Consider the following 20,568-nt stretch of genomic DNA (forward strand, 5'->3'; position numbering starts at 1 on the left):
GCTAAAAACCAATACCATTAGTGACATGTGCTAAATAGAGTTCAGCCCAAAATCATAAATTATAAAGCCCTTTATTGAAAATTGGAAATTTTGAAATAATTCAAAAAATATAGCTCAAATGAAAAAGTGCCTAAACCAAAAGTTATAGATCTTGAAAAACTGAACAAAATTCGTATTCAAAAGTTTTCAATTTGAGCTTGGGAAGGAGATAATTTTACTTTACATATCGGTCCCTGGAAATTTTGCAAATCACAAAAAAGTCCCCAGCTTCTCTGTTTCTCCCTCTCTCCCTCACAGCACGTCGTACGCCGCCGGCAGCCCTCGGGCACTGCGTCCAGGCCGGGCTCGGCCAAGTGGACCCGCATGCGCACACTGTTTTGCCCAAACCGCTCCGCCCTGGCACCCTCTCCCCACGACACGCGCGCCGAGTGGCCCTCCGCTTTACACGCCGACAAACACCGTCGCCACCTCGTCGTCGCCTGCCTCCACCATTATCCAGCCAAGTACCACTCCACCAGGCGTCGCATTGCGCTCCCAGATCACCCTCCCCCTCTCTCGTGCCTATAAAAGGACCATTGTCCTTGCGCGCGGCCGCCCAGACACCTCTGCCCCTCCATGAACGCCGGCGAGCCTTGTTCCGCCGTCGACAACCAACCTCCGTTCCTACATTGCCCGAGCCCGAACCCCTGCCGCCTTCCTTGAGCCCCAGCGAAGCTTTTGGACCAAGCCACGCCGGCTCGAGCTCGCCTGAGCTCGCCGGAGTCAGGCTCCCTCCTCCGCCGGCATACTGCCTACGCCGAGCCGCCGACTCCGACCGCCTCAATCCCACCCTGACCCAGCAAAAGGTTCGCCTTGGACTCCACATTGTTTTCCACCTCTAGGCCCTCGCTGCATGTGAAAGATTTCATCGGGATTCAGCTGGGAATCCCCGAGTTCCCTCGATCGAGGACCCCATTGCAAGAGTTAAAATATTTCTAGGGTCCTCCATGCAAGATTCCAGGGGCTAGAACAAAAAATGTACATGAACTCTTTAATCCAAACTAGTGAACTTTGAAAATGTATATCAATTCGTTGAAAAATCCTAAAATGTAAATCCAACTGATTTGAAATCTTTAAACCAAGTTCTACAAGTTTGTCCACATGACCATGAACTATATATGGATATTTTTAGCTCTAGCTTTAATTCAAGAATAAATTGGGAAGAAATGTTCTAGGCGTTCTACTTAGTAACTGTAGCTGATTTTTGGCTAGATGTTATCTCATGCAATGTTTAGCACCGTGTAAATTTTTTAGTATCATTGGACACCTCTAACTAGATGAAAACCTATCTCTTGCTAGATTTAGTAATAATCTTCATATATTATTTCTTGTTGATATATTATAGTACTGTGCATGAAACTTTTTCCAAGAGCTTGGAGTACTGAATGAACAACAATGTGCATGTTTGATCATTTTTAAAACTGTGTAGCTATATCTATAATTTAATCCTTGTAAAATGACACTACATTTTGATAAATAGTTGCTGTAGTTGGAAAAATCTGAAATTTATACCAGTACTTACTTTTGACTATATAAACTTACATGCAAAGTTTGGAGTCAAATACTGAGTATAACCACATATACTAATTACTCTTGTTATCACCTTAGTTAGCTTGTTATTTTTTCTCTAGTAGTTATACTGCATGTTTACATGTGATATTTGCGCCTAAGCATGTTATATATGCCCTGATGCTGTACAAAAAGTTTTAGATTATTTACTTAACATAATGTAGCTCGAACAGTTATGCATGTGCTAATATGAGTAAATGCCATACTGAAGTTATTGTTGGAAATAATGGTTGATATTTTTGTTGGAGCATGTTCATGTTTAGAGTAGGCTCTGGTAAAAACTTGAGACACAGAAACACTATATAACTCTCTGTAGAATTTAATCTTGTTGTATATGACTCAAGTTTGTCGAATTTATTGCTTCTGATTCATGCCTGGATAAATTATGGACAAATTACAGTATGTTGAGCACCATGTGTAGAGTATTTTGTAAAAATTTGAGCTTCAAAACTGGTGTAGTTTATTCTGGACAAATTCCTTGATTTTAACATGCTCTGTTTTAAGTATTTTTCATGCCCACATGCTTTACTGTTTTTAGCTGAAAATTTTACTACAATCTCCTGGTAAAATTTGTGTAAAATTTGTAGCACCAGTAAATGTTTCTAGCTTGTGGAACAAATTTGTCAAATGTCCTTATGCATAATGGCTAGAAAATAAAAACCGCCACCCAGTTTATTTTATGAAGTAAAGTAAATTTAAGAACTACTCTATAAATGACTGACCAGTAAAAGGAATTAAACAAGTTCATCGCTAAAAGAACATATTTGTTAGATTACAACTTTATAGTGAAGGAAACAAATATAAAATCCTATCCTGTTGTAACAAAGAGTACATTTGCATTCATATAGAGTCCGTACATCTGTTCGACAGCACGTACGAATTGGTGCCCACAAGTGAGCACGCTCCTGTGGAGTCTCAAGTGAATCTAACTGAGTTGAATCAAAACCCAGACCAACGTTTGAAAGAGCCCAAGGCTAATAGTGCCCAAGAAGGCAAGCCCCGGTGCATTTAATTCCTAATATTTTTGCATATATTCAATATATGTTGTAATATATTTCTATCTGCGCATTTAAGTTTCCAGGAGTTGGATGTAACATTAGTTGCATGATCCTACGTTCTTTTGTACTGTTTATCCCGAGTTAACTCGACTAGATGCTCTGCTAATTAGGACCGGTAAAAGTTGAGTGGTTTCCTGCCGCTCGCGAGATAATATGTATTGATTGTCTACTACATACTGCAAAATATAAGGATGACGGGCGTGGCTGTGGTACTTGTGATGCCCCGTCTGTGTAGTGAAAAGATAATAAGGTCGCAGTGTGTGGTAGCTTTATTAAGCTTTTGAAAGTACTAGCCACATACCGAGAAATGTGGTAATCGGTAACCTTAAGTACCTGATTGGGCCTGCGAGTGGACTTTACTTTCACCCTCTTTTGGACTTGGTCTAGGATGAGCGCAACATGTGGGTGCAGAGTGGTCAGACTCTGTAGTTGAGGGGGTGACCCTGATCCACGGACTGGAAAGAAAGGGGAAAAGTCATGTGAGTGACTTCGTTCCCCATGCGTGTGTCAGGTTTGCCTTGCAAGGTTAAGAAACTCGATTTGAATCATCTGCTTCTTACGGTTTGGGACTGCTTAACATTTCTGCTACATAGAGTAACAAGTGGAACATAATGATGATGAATATTGTTGTATGATTAATGTTTTCACTACAATGCATGTTTAGAAATAGATGCTCATCTAGACTGGTTAATCAACATAGAATCTAAAGATAAAATTTGAATATAAGGACATACTCTTTGTTGCTTTTCAGCAAAATAAACCCTAGAGCCTTACCAGCCTTGCATGTCTAGTTAAGTGGACTAACTATATCCGTTGACGGGTAAGCCTTGCTTGTGGCACTGTCTTTTATGTGACGACTTTGAGGAAATGATTGCTAGTTTGACTTGGCCGTATAGTTTACCTCCGGGTTGGTCTATTGAGGGTGACGGTCCCTCAGCTAATGCTGATACCCCTCCTACTGAGTGATGTCTCGTACGGGCTTCATCGTGGCATCATACTATCGCTAGCTACCGTGTTTTATTCTTCCACCGAATAATGTTACACTGATCAACTGCTATAGTATACAACTTCTGTAGTACTTGTCTTAAATTCAGAACTGGTTTGTAATAATTAAATTCCGCTGCAAACTCTATGATGTATGAGATGCTCTGTGTTGTACTCTCTGGGCTCACCTTCGTGTAAGTTTTTGCTTGTTCGATCCTGGTTAGCATGGCTTTAATCGAGACTTTACTCGAGGAACTGCCATAGTAGTGCAAGTTGGATCAGAGTTGCCTAGCAACGATGATTAGCGCACTCAAGTCAGTTTTATTTCGGGTGGTTCCGCCACAAATTCTTCTTCTCATGCAACTAATGATTGCAATGTTTTTCATCGACTGATACAATCGGCCTTTAATGAAAGACGATTGGCTTTACATGAGATGCAAGATGACATGGTGGCATTCCCTGTTCATAACATTGATCTGGATAATGTCAGAAGGAGCAAAAGGAAAAAATGTTATCATTGGTGAGCCAAGGCTAAAGAATGTCAATGACAAGATTTTGGCCAGGGAAGTGACGTTAGAGAAGACTCCTGATGGAAAGGAGTCACTAAAAATCACAGTCAAAGCTTCATGACCCGGGGGCAAGAAAGTTTCTCCCAAGAGACGAGTCGGCCTGCAATTCAGCCACGATCGGTCAGACTGGTCGCTTCAACCAGTCAGATCGGTTAGGCACAAAGCCGACCCAAAACTTTCAAGCCTAAGCACTTAGAAGAAGGTACTTGGGAGGTTAATGAGTCAATGATGAAAGGGAGTTTTGCAAAGCAGAAGCTCACCTTTAATCAGTTACTGAGCAAGTACACAAAGGTCATTCCAAAAGATCAGTCACTAAAAAAGAGACCAAGATCACCTCCGTGTCAAGGCAAGTCTTCATCTCCTAGAGGTGAATCCAGCAAGCGCAGGGGTGATTTCACAACTCTATTCTCTCCGAAGAAGGTACATGCTATAGTGTTGTGGGTGCCGGTGGCATTAGGTTCTTCATGCCCTACATGGGAACAAGAAGGAATTTGAATGAGATGCTATCTGATGCCACATTCATCAATGAAATATAATCTTTACGACGAGAGGATACCTTTGTATGGTTTGTACTAAGGGTAGAACCGTCTTAGGTGCCCAATGTTCCAAGAATTCAGAACCTCCGGACCGTTGGGGTAATGTAGTCGATAGGGTCCCGGTTTCGTTACTTTAGATACAATAAAGGGCCCTTCCCATCGTGAGTTGAGCTTGGAGCCATGTTTCATCTTGGATGTGATGTAGGACCAGGTCACCGATACTAAATGATCTCTCCTGAACATTGCGATCGTCATATCGGCAAACTCCTTGTAGATAGAGGGCTGACTAAACTAGAGCATTATATTGGATCTAGCTTCTTTGACTAAATCAAGTTCATGCTATCTTGCTCTTTTAGCCTCGCCTTCTTTGTACATCTCCAGTCTCGCAGATTGTCACATGATGATCGCTAGGAGAATAACTTCTGACCCATATACAAGGAAGAAAGGTGAGTTTCTTGTGGCTTTGCATGGTTGAATGTGAAGTCTCCATGTAGATAAGGATAAGGCATGTACTAAATTTGAGCTAATAGCATTAGTTAAGCTACCCCCATCAATAATTAATTTGCATACCTTGTCTTAGATTTTGCACTCTAACTGAAAAATATTGGAACGCTGCCCCTTCATATCAACGATTGTGCCATCACCCCACACCTCATGTGACATCAAATATAAATCATCCCTTGATTCATATCATTAAATTCTGTAAATGGTTCATTATGTGATCCATCATGAGAATCTTCAAAAACTTGTTGCTCAAGTGTAGAAGAAAAATCAGAAACACTAGCATTCACTGGGACATCTGCTCCAACAATGGATGTGACTGCAGGAAGATCACTAGGCAACCCCATTATAGCTGGGTGGTTAGTAGAAGCATTCTTCTCAAATTGTGAAGCACAAGAAAATTTAGAAGCAACCATATAAGAACTCCCACTGCTTGATAATATACTCTTCTCTAGCTCAGAAGAGGGGCAAATCATCATCGTAGGGCCTCCTTCATCTCATACCAAGAAGTACAAATGTACAATAATCATCACCATGTTCCAACTGCAATCTCCGCAACCATAATGACACAAAAAGAGAGAAGCTTTGTTTTGCCAAATTTGCTAGCTGGTTCACTAGCAATTCACCAATCATATAACAACTTATTATGGCATCCTCCAACTCATAGTACCCAAATGGAGAAGTTGTTGGATACAGAGTCGGCACAAACTCAAGGTATACGACAAAACACTAAACCATCACCACAAATCAACGAAAGCACTAGGAGAAACCTAGCAAACTAATACTGTGAAATATAAACTTGGCTCTGATACCACTTGATGGGTACACGAGGGTGCCCGATCTTCCATCAGGATGATAACTTTTGATTTGTCGACAACCCGACACAAGCGATCCGACTTCCGATCAGCAAGACCCAAGTCCGCAATCTAAGTGCCACAACATCTCTTTGTCATGAACCATGCGTTGTTCAGTTGACCTCAACACAAAGGCTAATCCTTACCTATGAATCGAAGAATATAAGCAAGAACAAGGAAGAATGCAACTGAAATTGGACATGAATGATTAATAAGCTCACAAAGTTGGGGTCTCACAAACCGATGATAGCGAAACTATTCTTGACAGAATAATCTAAGCAGAACCCAAATCCTAATGTGTGCAGCGGCTACTGATTATATAGTCTAAGGGGCATCCAAGTATCCTTGTTCATGTTCCTAAGGAGTCCCAACATGTTACAAGGCCCAAACAGCCCAAAAGACGGTGACGCAGCACCCTGATAGATTCTGAACACAAACTTGTTTTGACGATTCCTGTCGACACTGTTGGAATTTTGACCTGAAACTAAAGCCGTGTATTATATTATGAAATTATCTTTCCATCCATATGTGGACCGTAAAAAACGGAGTCTATATGTCATCTGGGCATTCATTTTACCTTAGACTTCTCCTGGAGTCCGACATGGACTCAAACTTGACATGGATTGCGCCTCCAACTTGACTTGGACGCCCTTGCTGGCCTCCTAAGGAGGTGGATAGGGAAAGGAAGTCCAAGGGATTCCTTTGTGTGTTCTCCATCTTCATGGGACATGCTCCAACTTGGGCTAGGATCTCGAGGCTGAATTACAAGCCCATGACGATGATGTAGCTCCTAGCAGAAACAATGATAGCTAATCCTGATGATTTGGAGACCTTGCTGATGTGATATTGAGGTGGGACAAGATCTATTTGAAATATTATCAAGCAAGATTTCCATCAAGTTCTTGTTGACTTCAATCGCACTCCGGATGAATGAGTTATGACTTTCCCAATGAAGCTGTGTTGACCTGCAGACGAACTGACAGTTCAACTTTGATGGACTTGCACTTTGAGACATATTTGTACCTACAAGCAAATAATGACATGTACATGTGGAACCAAGTGAATTATATCAAAAATCACTATGCAAAAGTAGGAAAGAGCACACCTTATAATCAATGGTCATATCCAAACGTGTCATGCCCGCATTAGCGGCGGTAGCGGGGAGGTGAACGGCAGCGGCATTGATGTGGATGACAACGTGGAGGTGCTCGTGCGGAGAATCTACCATCTGAACCCAAACCCGGGAAGCCCCAGTGGCAGGTGAAAGTTCCATAACCATTATGGAAGCATGCAAGTAGGGGGGTTTAGTTTATCCAGCACCTTACTTTCTGTCGTTGGCTACGCGATTGGCAAAAGCTGCAGTTGGCGGGAAGTTCAGGTGGCGGTGGCTGTTGGGTATTTTAATGATGCGAATAAATCCACAAGTGCACGGATACCATCGTAGCTTTCACCCATGAGTATTCAAGGGTATCATTTCCACAGGGAACGTGTGCGCACATGACTACTAACTTAGTCGGTCCAAGGACACACCAAAATTAAGTGGCAAGGCTGGAGAGGATTCTTGTGGTAGCACTAGAGAAGAGTTAAAGGTCGATCTCTCGGGTAAGACTCGCTTCGGGCACAGGCTTACACCTAAAATGGGCATGTGACTCCGGCCAACAGCTCTACGCTATATCCAAATGTGGAGGATTACGAAGGACCGACCTGGCTGTCACCACCAGCGGCCTACCTCTACAAACCATGGGATATAAGACAAACAAAGGTAACTCTTATCCCAGACACCACGTCTGCGCTACTGGTTACTACTGTAGTCTAACTACGTCTGATATCCCGTAGCAAACTACAGCACTCTGTAGAAACAGAGCGACGAACCCACGAGTAAGAGAACTGATCTCACTCAAGCAAAACTACTATGCAATATTGGAATCAGGCTTACTCATACCGAAGAAAACTAGTATTCGCAGAGGTACAAGCCTGGAGAAGACCGCCGACAGGCCTGGCGCTTCCCCGAACTATTCCTCACTCTCCTCTTACTCTAAGCACTATCCTAGGCAGGTCCTCACCTCAGTTTTGGAGCACTACATCTTCAAGTGAAGAGTTGGAGGTCTTGGTGATGTGTTGAATGAGAGGTGAGGAGTAGGCCCTTTATATAGTGATGGAGGAGGAGTAGGGGCTCCTCCACATATCCATATACATGGAAACCTTATCCACGTGAAGGAGGATGAGTAGGCGCCACTCCACCCCAAAATGTACCATGACGGGAGGCTGTCCAGGTTCCGCCGGCCAACAGGGTTGGCCGACCCCACTTGGCAGCAGCGGCAGAGCCAGGGGGTGCTGGGTGTGCTTCTGCCCTCTTTAATCCTATGCAATAAATGGAGCCCCCCCCCCCCCCAAAGCTCCCCTTACAATTTTCAACCATGAATCAAGAGGAGGGAGAGGAAAATAAGGTAGAAGAAGAAGAAGAAAAAGAGAGGGGGAAGGAAGAAGAAGAGGAAGATGAGCCCCCCCTAAATCCAAATTCTAGATCCGACACTACTTGGCAGCCTCCCTGGAAAAGGTGTTCCCTGTATCATTATCGCTCCATGCGATGAGACACCAACGACGCGGTATGGCCCCAACCATTTTCTCCGAAGCTTTCCATGACCGAACAACTTCACCCTAGAGTTGAAAAGCAACACCTTGTTCCCTGCGTTGAAGACCTTCAGCTTAAGCCTCTTGTCGTGCCACCGTTTGGTTCTTTCCTTATTTATCGAGGCATTATGATAAGCCTTGTCTCTCCACTGCTCTAGTTCCAAGATTGGCCTCATTCTGTGCTCTCTGACTTGTTTTAAATCCATGTTCCATTTCTAGATAACCCAGTGTGCACGGTGCTCCAGCTCTATGGGTAGGTGACATGTTTTCCCTTAGACGATCTGGTAGGCTGACATACCAATGGGAGGTTTATACGCTGTACGGTAAGCCCATTGAGCGTCTGGCAACTTATGCCTCCATGCCCTTCCCATCTCATCAACGATCTTTTGCAGAATATTCTTGATCCGCTTATTGGATGTTTCTGCTTGACCGCTGGTCTAAGGATGGTAGGGGGTTGCGATGTTATGCTCAGTCCCGACTTCCTTGAGAAAGTTCCGGAAGGCAGTATCAATGAAATGTGACCCTCCATCACTGATTACCATCCTCGATGTGCCAAACCTTGGAAAGATAATCTCATGGAACAATTTTCGGGCGTGCTTAGCTCCCGCAGCTTTGCATGGCAAAACTTCTACCCATTTGGAGATGTAATCCACGACGACTAAGATATACTCGCAATTATGGGATTTTGGAAAGGCAAAATTGGATCCGTGACACCGAAATATGCACAGTTCAGAAGAATACCATCGAATCGTCCCAGTACACTTTAATACCATCGAAAGATCCCCCGTTCGGAAATTTACCACTCCATCCAAAAGGAGCCATAACGGAGGAAAATTAGGCACGGCTGGACGTTTTTACCCATGATGCTGAACCCTATCTATTCCTTGGCCACGCTTACCTGTTGAAAGCTTCAGAGTCCACCGGCCTCCCTTTCCCACGGCCGGCCATGACCCTCCGTGCCAGCCACCGCGCCTTCGCCGGCCACCGCACGCCCCCGGCCACCGCGCGCCCCCGGCCACCACGTGCCCCCGGCACCGGCCTACAGGGAGAGGAGCAAGGGAGCCCATAGCGAAGGGAGAGCCGTGACCAGGGAACCTCCTACGGTAAAGAAGACTCTTTGCAGGTAAATTGCTTTAGGTCACCCCATGAAATTGGATGCCAAAATTGGAATTCCTCTATTAATTACCATAAGGTTGGGTGCCAATTGGAATTCTTATGTATGTTAATCATGAAATTGGAAGGGAGAGCAGGCGTCTTGGCAGACAGGTCGATGGGCTCTTCATCGGCTGGTGGCAGGGACATGCTTCCCCTCGTGTTCTGTCCAAAGTCAAGCTGCAGGTCATAGGAGGCATTGCTAACAATGAAAAGAATCGAGGAGAAGCATACTACATGTGCCCCAATTACAATGGAGTATTGAATTGTTGTTGCTTGTTGTGTAGTTTATATGCAATGCATGTGCCTTGTAAAATGCTAAATAAGTTGTTTTGTTTGGATGCAGAGGCATGGTATATGCAAGTGGTTCTTGTGGAAGGAACAATACATGACCTATCTCAGTGAGCTTCAGAGTCAGATTCAAATGGGAGGTGCCCAGGTGACTGCAAACACAAGGACTGAAATGGAGGAAGACAAGATAAAAGAGTTGTGTGTTGTGCTAGTGAAATTGGTTGGTGTGTTACAGAGGCTGAACATGCTTCTTACTGGAGTCATCGTGCTGATCATGGCGCCTTTTGTTGTGAGAAATTTCAAGGGAGGGAAGGTGTCATTGTAGTAGTACTATGTAGGAGCTATTATGTATGTATTGATGGAATTCAAGTGTTCTGGAAACATAATTGAACAATGCAATGAATTAAATTGAATTATATCTTCCAAGTGCCTGTATGGAATGTAATGAATTAAATTGAACACCATCTTGCAAGCACCCCAAATGAGAGAACATCCATTACAGGTTCAGATGACATCCATTACAGTGTACAAATTAAATATCCATTACATGCTCAGATAACCATGGAGGTGTGTTCTCCATCACAGGTTGAAACATAAACTGATATTAACTAAGGAACTAGTTTCCTCTTGCTAGCTGGTGGAGTTGCAGCCAGTGTAGCTGATCTTTTCCTCGTCATTGGCCCAGGACTAGCTGATGCATTAGCTAGTCCTTTTGGAGATGCTTTTGTAGTAATTCCCTTCTTCTTCCTAAAATCATGCAAATCAGATTGTAGTGCAAAAGGAATAAAGTCACTTGGAAGACAATGCACTATACCTGCCCTTCTTTGGACTAGGCATTTTTTTTCAGAATTTGTTGTAGGTTCTGATTTTTTTTCTTCTTGTTGGACTGCTGTGACTTGTTCTTCTTATTAGGAGGATGTTCTAGAAGGTCTTCATCAGGTTGGACCTGCGGATTTGTGCAACCTTTCTCAATATGCCCAAACTGGAAGTATCTTTTGCATTGATATGGTCCCCTCTTCCCAGGCTCTCCTTTGGCCTTAATCCTCTTCTTGGGAGGGAGGGCTGCTGGTGGAGCAGTGTGGTGCACCAGCCACGAGCACCACCAGCGGGACCGACCATGCAGCAGGAGCAGCCGGGACCGTCGGGCGGCGGGAGCAGGTGCAACAGCAGCCGGCAGGAGGGGCGGGAGCAGCTGCTGCCTCTGGCGGCGGCAGCAGCACAGCACAATGGGCGGCGCCGAGAGCAGCCAAGGGGATTGGAGGTATACTGGGTGGGAGGGGCAAACTAGTCTTTTCCCACTGCCTCCTGGATTAAAGAATATAAAAATTCCGAAAACCCTAACGGCAATGGACGGAGTGGTAAATTTCCGAACGGAGGGATCTTTCGATGGTATTAAAGTGTACTGGGATGGTTCGATGGTATTCTTCGGAACCGTGCATCTTTCGGTGTCACAGATCCAATTTTGCCTTTTGGAAAGTGTCCTATATAGTCGATACCCCCATACATCAAAAAGTTTGACTTGAAGATTGTATGGCAGGGGCATCACATCTCGAGCAGTAATGCCTCCATGCTTCTAGTAGTTTGGGCATCTCCGTATGAAGTCCTTAGTATCTTCATACATCGATGGCCAAAAGAATCCACTCTGCCAGATTTTCGGTTGGGTGCAAAAGACACCATAATGTTCTCCATATGGTGCTTCATGGCATTTCTCGATTATCTTTTGTCCTTCTGTCGTGGGTACACATCTCCGTAGTAACCCATCTGCACATACTCGGTAGAGATATGGTGCATCACATAGCTGGCGCCTGCTCTCATAGGCCAACTTTTTTTGTTCTCCCCTGGGGGTACGTAACTGGAAACCATAAACTTCACGATATTCGCATACTAGGGGTGCGAAGTCTCAACTTTGAGGAGCATGTCATCCCGAAGGAAATCATTTATCGGCGGTTCCTTTGTTTCAGTCGTGCTCATGCGCGATAAATGATCCGCCACCAAATTCTCTACTCCCTTCTTATCTTTAATTTCCAAGTCGAATTCTTGGAGTAAGTGAATCCATCTTATAAGCCTTGGTTTAGCGTCCTTCTTCGTGAGAAGATACTTCAGTGCAGCATGGTCGGTATAGATAACAACCTTTGCTCCAACTAAATAGGACCTAAACTTGTCAATAGCAAAGACAACTGCTATGAGCTCCTTTTCCGTAGTGACATAGTTGAGCTGAGCTCCTGTAAGCGTCTTGCTAGCGTACGCGACCGCGTGATGCTTTTTGTCTTTGGTTTGCCCAAGTACGGCCCCCACCTCATAATCACTAGCATCACACATGATCTCGAACGGAACCTTCCAATCCGAGGGTTGTATGATCAGAGCTGAGATGAGTGACTTTTTTAGGGTGTCAAAGACTTTGTGGCACTCATCGTTGAACTGGAAAGGAACCTCCTTGGCAAGTTGGTTCGTCAGGGGTCTGGCGATTTGGGAGAAGTTGGTGATGAATCGCCGATAGAACCCTGCATGTCATAGGAAGCTTCGGATTCCTTTCACGTTGGTAGGAGGCGGAAGTCGCACGATGACTTCGATTTTCGCCTTGTCCACCTCTATTCCTCTTTCGGACACTAAATGTCCTAAGACGATGCCTTTTCGGACTATAAAATGGCACTGCTCCCAATTTTGTACCAGATCCTTTTCCTCGCATCTTTGCAAGACTCTATCCAGATTAACTAGACATTGATCTGAGAAGTCGCCCATGAAGACTTCCACAATTTCTTTGATCATGTCTGAGAAAATGGACATCATGCACCTTTGGAAACGACGCGGGTGTTGACAGCCAAAATTGGCACCAACCGGTCTGACCGGTCGAGGCACTGTAGCCTGTCCGGCAGGGTCCGACCAGTCTGACCGGTAGGACCGACCGGTCTGACCGGTCTAGGAGGAGTCCGAGTCAAATAAGGATTTTTGTAGATCTAGATCTGTAATAGGGATTCCTTGCGGGATAAGTCCACCCCACCCTATAAATGTAAAGGGTCACGGCCAATTGGCAATATCCAATCGAACAAAATCAATACAAACTCTACTTTTTATCCTCTTCTCCAAACTCTAGCATCTTCCTTCGACATACGAGCTCCAACGCAGAAATCGACAAGGAGAACATCGTCCCTTCGACATACGAGCATCTTCCTGAGGACGTCCGTCTGCTGCTGGAGGAGCACAAAAAGAAGCGCGATGAAGAAGATCTACTAGCGGCGCTTGCGAGCATCAAGGTCGATCGACGCTGCAAAGTCACCAAGATCAAGGAGATCGACTTCGCTTCCACGTCCACGGATGCATCTACTGAGGTAACACCTGCTGCAACTGCTCCACCTTCTGGTGTTACTATGGAACAAATTCAGAAATTGCTAGCTGAGCGTGATGTTTATTGGGTTAATTGGCTTAGCTCTAAGGAAAGAGAATCGGCTGGTAAGAAACCAGAAACAGCCGATGAACATCCATCTGTTTCTACTTCTGAATTTTATGTTCCTCAACCATCGGCAGCATCTCCTTTGAGTCAACCTCAATATGGGATGCCGATGAATTATTTCAGTGGTCAAACTGTGACACCTACATACACTGACCCCATTATGAGTATTCCTGGTTCGGCCACCATTAGCCGAACAAACGAGATTGTTCAGTACACACCACCAGAAATCTCCTGGAACTCAGTGCCACACATCGGTCCTATCTCCGACGAGATGTTCGACCGATATGTACAGCGTTGGCAAAACCGTCAGAGACCGGTCAGACAGGTATACCAGTCCGGTCAGACCGGCTCCCCCCCCCCCCCCACCGATCCGACTGGTCGTATCGACCGATCCGACCGGTCCATCCGGTCAGTTTGTTCCAAACCAGCGTGAGGTATCTACATCCACACAGCTAAATTCTTCAAGCAATTTTGACAAAATGCTTGCTGATTATAAGAATAATTTGGCCAATTTTCTTAGAGAAAGTTTTGGAGTGGATGTTAGAAGCAAAACCCGCACATACCAAAAGCCGTATCCTACTTCGTTTGATTCGGTTGCATACCCTGCTGGTTTTAGGTTGCCTGAGTTCGCTAAATTCAGTGAGGAAGATACTATGAGTACTTTTGAACATATTAGTCAGTATCTTGCCCAATTAGGAGAAGCTGGTTTGATAAACGAGTTGAAAGTGCGCTTGTTTTCTTTATCTCTAACTGGAACCGCTTTCTTATGGTTTTCTTCTTTGGCACCTAACTCCATTGGCTCATTGGAACAATTAGAGCAGAAGTTCCATGAGCACTTTTTCTATGGGCATGATGAGCTTAAGTTGTCTCACTTGACATCGGTTAGACAATCGCGTGATGAATCTGTCAATGATTACATAAGACGATTCCACGATACAAAAAACCGATGCTTTAGTGTGAATATTGCAGAAAAAGATTTTGCTGATTTGGCTATTAATGGCTTGCACTCTCATATTAAAAAAAGATTAGAGGGCTATGATTTATTTACTATTACTTAGGTGCATCAAAGAGCTTTGGCTGTAGAAAGCCGAAGCAAAGAGTCAAGAATCCCATAGGCATCATCGTTTTAGTGTGCATGCTTTAGAGTGCAATTCAGATTGTTCGGACGATGAGTCTAATGATGTATATGCTACTGAGTTTGCTTGGCCATCTCAAGCTAAACCATTTACTTATTCTGCTCTTAAGCCGATTCACAAAAATCGGCAAGATGAAAGATTTACTTTTGATGTATCCAAGTGAGAGAGGATATTTGATGAGTTATATAGGATTGGATATGTCAAAATGTCACATAATCTACCGCTGCTTGAAAAGTTGAAGAGGCGAGCATATTGCAAATTTCATAATACTTTTTCACATGCTACTAATCAATGTGTTACGTAGACAGATTCAATCGGTCATTAATGAAGAATGATTGGTTATTCCTAATATGCAGGTTGATCAGAATCCTTTCCCAGTGCATATGTTGGAATTGAATAATCCTAAATTGCTAGTTTGGCCGAGTCAAGTCGAATCAACCAAGGGGAAAATGTAGTTATTGGTGATGAAAGACTTGAAAAGAAGCTAACACAGAAGACCCCTCAAAGCGCAAAAATACTCGGGGGGGCAAGACAAGAAGAAGAAGGCTGACAACAAGTCGACCGGTCTGACCGGCCATAGTGGTGGTCTGACCGGTTCGACCGGTATGACCGGTCATGGGATCGGTCTGACCAGTGCGCCTAGTAAATCTGGGAACTCCTCCAAAATCAAGACAAGGCTGAGTTTTAAGAAACTCTTGGCCAAATATGAGAAGGAAGGGAGTGCTCAGAGATAGAAGGGGCGACCAAGCGAAGTCAAGGATACGGGATCATCGTCAAGACATCAAGAGCAATCGAGTCAAGGTAATTATACTTCATCTAGTGGACCGATTGCTCCATGGTATTGCTGGTATCCTTACTTTTATACACCCATGGATTATAGTAGGATGCATATGTAGTCATATTATATTCAATATCCTCCTATATATCCAAATCATGCAAGAAGACCGATTGTTGCTAGCAACAACCTGGTCCAACAAGATGTTGATTGCAGCAAGGGGAATGAGAAGAGCATGGAGCAAGATTCAAAATATTTACAGCCGAGGTGGTGTCCCTCAGGTTTGTCTCATACTCAGAAGCAAAGGCTGCAACGTATGCGCAAGAAAGAGGCAATGGAGCAACAAGTGGAGGCTGTGCCAAAAATGTCAGCAATCATGAAGAAGGTATGGTGGCCGAAACAAGTGGCTTCAACATTGACTTGAGCAAGACATGGCCGATAATTGTTTATCGCCCTTAGCACAAAAAATGGCCGATGTAATGTTAATCATCGCTCTTAGACAATTTTGGCTCAGAAGGATATTTTTTGGCAAGCAAACTTTACCAAAAAACAGGGGGGGCGTATGTTGACAGCCAAAATTGGCACCAACCGGTCTGACCGAGCGGTCTGACCGGTCGAGGCACTGTGGCCTGTCCGGCAGGGACCGACCGGTCTGACCGGTCTAGGAGGAGTCCGAGTCAAATAAGGGTAGATCTAGATCTGTAATTGTTGGCGCTCCTTAAGTACCCATTTTATCCCTTGTTTATCCTTGATAATGGCATGAATTTAATATCAAAATCACTAACTGTCCTAACCCCGGCCTAATTATTGGTCATTTTCACATTTGCACATATATTTTGGAGGAACTTTGTTTTTGCAGGTTTTTGGCCTATTTTGGAGCATGAAATGACGAGGCCCGTGATCGAGCGCTAACACGGAGAAAGACGAAGGCCAAAGCCCAAAGGAAGGACCAAAGCCCATGTTGATTCGAAGCCCATTCATGCACATCCATCGTCCAAGAGTGACCAAAGGACCAAGCCCATGAAGATGAGATCAAGATACTTCGGGATTAAGCAAAGCAAATGAAGATTTAAGGAATGATTCCCTATCCTATCCTTTCCTCGAGGACATCTCCAAGATAACGACGTCCAAAGGGGTGCAATCGTGAAGGACATAAACTCTAGAAGATGCGAGGAGTCTACACGCGAAAGAGGAGACCGAGGCGGTCCCGAAAGAGGGTAGGCCGGCCGGCCTAGGCCCATGAGGCCGGCCGGCCTAGCCCGTTTCCGAGGCGGTTCGGTCTCCCCTTCGACCGGTGGCTTCCTCGGCTTATAAATAGCTCGCACCTTATTCAACTCGGGGGATCAATCCACCCAGAACTCGACGAAAACCTAGGGCCAAGGCCGGAGGGAGACGACGGCCGCCGCAAGTCTTCGAAGGTACCTAGGAGATGGCTTAGGCCACCCCTAGCCGCCATGGCCTCCCTTCGAGGTTGTGCCATGGTGGAGTTCGGGAGTCATCCCCAACATTCGTCGAGGTATGTACACACACGATGGTGATATCAATCTACTCTTTATTCTAGTTGTCTCGACTTTGGTCTACTTCAATGCATGCTTTCTTTCTCATATGTGATGCATCCATATGTTCATAGTAAGATTAGATCTATTCGTGGTGATTAGTCTATATCTTGCGGATACGTTGAGGTAGCGTTGTTTAGCTGGTTGGTTGATTACCGCGGTGTTGTGACAGCATGACGGAGGGAAAAATTCTAGCGACGACATGATGTGGAATAGGATCGATGGCGAGTACCATGGGAGTCGTTGCGCGGCCACCAAGAGGAGGAGCTTCGAGTAAGAGCACTTGGTGGGCGTTTGGGGTAAAGCTTTGGGAAACCTTAGGCGTCGACACACACCTCGCACCGGTGACCTTGGGAAAGTAGGCCGCTTGCGAGCCGCCTTTCTGAGAGATGATTTCGTGTACCTTTAGTTGAGATGCAATCTATGTTTTGATCACCTTTTTGACTAGAACTGTACCTAGAGACGATAGGCCCTAGCTCCTTGGTTGTGTTATCTCATCTACGGTTGTGGGTGTGATGAACACTTATGCTTCATTAATATCTATCAAGTGTTCAGTTTATATGCAATCTTCGCTTCATGTTTATGATAGGTTCGATAGATTAGATGGTAAACCCTAGTCGGTTCGCTTCCGATCCACGGATGATAAACCTTGGGGGAGTACTCTAAGGGAAAAGCTACCACGATCCGTGCGCTTGCGGTACGTAAATTGGGGCTCTAAGGAGTGTCAACAGTAATAGGTAGGGATTCCTTGCGGGATAAGTCCACCCCACCCTATAAATATAAAGGGTCACGGCCGATTGAGGATATCCAATCGAACAAAATCAATACAAACTCTACCTTTTATCCTCTTCTCCAAACCCTAGCTTTTCCAACCCCATCTGTTGTTCTTCCTTCGTCTCTGCGACGTCTGAAAGCGTTCTAGGTGGCCTGCCGATCCTAGAACAACCCTACGTGCGCCTGCCCTGACGGGGTCCCTCCTGAGCTTGCATTCTTAGGCCGCTGCCGATTCACCCCAGCAACCGGTCTGACCGGTCCCTTAGATCGGTCTGACCGCTCCACGCAGGAGGAGCTGCATCGAGCTCTTTCTTGCACCACACGATCTAGTGCGTTCATGTGTTGATCTGTAAAAGGTGTCAACAGCGGGTGCATTACACAACCTGAATGGCATTCGCCGATAGGCGTAAGTTCCATAGGGGCATGTGAATGTAGTCTTGCTTTGATCATCGGGATGGATGGGAATTTGATGGTAACCAGAATAACCTGAAGGAAACAGAAGTAGGAGTGCTTCGCTAGCCGTTCTAACATCTCATCGATGAAAGGCAGTGGGAAGTGGTCCTTCTGTGTGGCCTTGTTGAGTTTTCTGTAATCTATGCACATTCTCTATCCTGTGACGGTACGTTGTGGAATCAGCTCGTTCTTGCTGTTTTCCAATACCATGATGCCTCCTTTCTTGGTCACGACCTGAACGGGGCTCACCCACTCACTATGCGGGATAGGATAAATGATCCCAGCGTGCAGGAGTTTGAGGACCTCTTCCTTCACCACCTCCCTCATGGCATTGTTTAACCTTCGTTGGGGTTCCTTAGAAGGTATCATGTCCGGATTGAGAGGGTTTCAGTGTGTGCAAAGAGTAGGGCTGATGCCCTTGAGATCCTGGAGAGCGTAGCCAAAAAAGGGTCGATACTTCTCTAGAATAGCGATGAGCTTAGCTGTCTCCTCTTCCAAAAGTTTTTCACTGATGATCACGAGAGACTCTACATCGCTATTTAGGAAGACATATCTGAGCCCAGAAGTTAAAGGCTTGAGCTCGACTGGATGTCGTGTTGGCTTCTTGAACTCGGGGAGTTCAAGAGATTCATCATCACTGTCTTTTCTCTTATCAAAATTTTCAGCATCTCTTTCGAGAGCCGATTCTGGTGAGTCGAACACTGAGACTGCCGAAACTTCCTCTAGTGGCTCGATAGCGGAAAGTTCTCCTGTCGCACGACTCGATGAACGAGTAACTGGTACAATAAGATTCTTTCCAGCTCTTGATGTTAAGAGTTCCAGAGTTCGAGACATCCTTAAGGAGTGCCTTAATGGGATATCCTATGAGAAAATCAAAATTGAGGTTCTCAAAAACATGGAAATCCAGAATGACCCTGACATCATCGTGTCGTAAATACACGTTTTTGATCACCCCATAACTCCTCATAAGAGATCCGGCGAATCTTTTGAGCTTCCTATCTGTCGGAACTAGAATTTTGTCTCCCCAAAAGGCTAATGCAAATTGAGGTTCTTTCCAGCTCTTGATGTTAAGAGTTCCAGAGTTCCTAGCGTCACTGCTGGTTTAATAGCAACAGCGGCAGAAAGCAACCTTGGGTAACAAAACCTCACGAAAGAATCTGCAAGCATATGGACATCGATGTAGCTTTCACCTTAGAGTATTCCAAGAGTTATCGAATCCAAGGGAACATGAGTACGATATCTAAGGTTCAGGCTCAACCAAGACACAACACTAGTAGGATTAAAGGGGTAGAGAGGACTATTCAGAATCAAGGTAAGATTAGACTAAGAATCAGCTATAAATGTCGGGCGCTGGCTTCACCTGGTCAAACCAGAAGTTCCGACATAGGCTTCTATCATGCAACCGAACATGGAGTATTACAGTGGCACTAAACAGGGTTGTCACCACGTATAGGCTACCTCTACTAACCGTGGGAGGCACAACAATCAAATGGTAAAGTCTAGTCGAGGCACCAAGCCTATACTATCGTTTACTAACTCTAGTCTCGGCCAAGAACACTCATCTCTACCAGGAGTCTTAAACTAGAGATAACTACTATAATACTAGTAGACACTCAATCCAGTAAACAATATGAAACTTACAGATCGATAAGCATCCGTCGAGGTACAAGCAGAGAAGAGTGTCGATAGGCCCGGCACTTCCCCCCGGCTTCTCCTCACTCTCTCCCTATTTCTCCTGACCTCCTAGGCTGCCTAAGCTCCTAGGAAGGACTCCCAAGCTCCAAGTGAAGGATGAGAGGAGAGGTGTGAGATGTGTGTGTGTTCTATTGTAGTCTCCCTCTCATATTTATAGGAAAGAGCATATAGATCTTTCTGGCCGAGTTGCAGCAAGTGAGGCACCCCAAACCGCCTTAAGAAAGCTTCTTGGAACCTGCTGGCCAAAGCTGGAGGTCGGTGGTGGGGCCCACCAGTAGGCCGACCAACCAGTGGGTCCCACCCCTGGCCATTGCCTTTGGCAAGGAAGATTCCTGGTGGGTCCCCTTGGCCTTGCCACGTGCCGTTGGATTTCTTGCTCTAGTGGGCCCTTTGATCCATGTGACGACATGTGTCTCTGTCAGATTTGTTAAAAAGTTGTATCTTGGATCATGACCTGCCATCTAGCTCCAAATTAAGCTCAAATTCACCTGCATACATTCTCAAATCAGCAGTTATGGAATTTGTTAATAATTAATCCTAAGTTACC

This window comes from Panicum virgatum, chromosome 5N, assembly GCF_016808335.1.
Source record: "Panicum virgatum strain AP13 chromosome 5N, P.virgatum_v5, whole genome shotgun sequence".
Lineage (NCBI taxonomy): Eukaryota > Viridiplantae > Streptophyta > Magnoliopsida > Poales > Poaceae > Panicum > Panicum virgatum.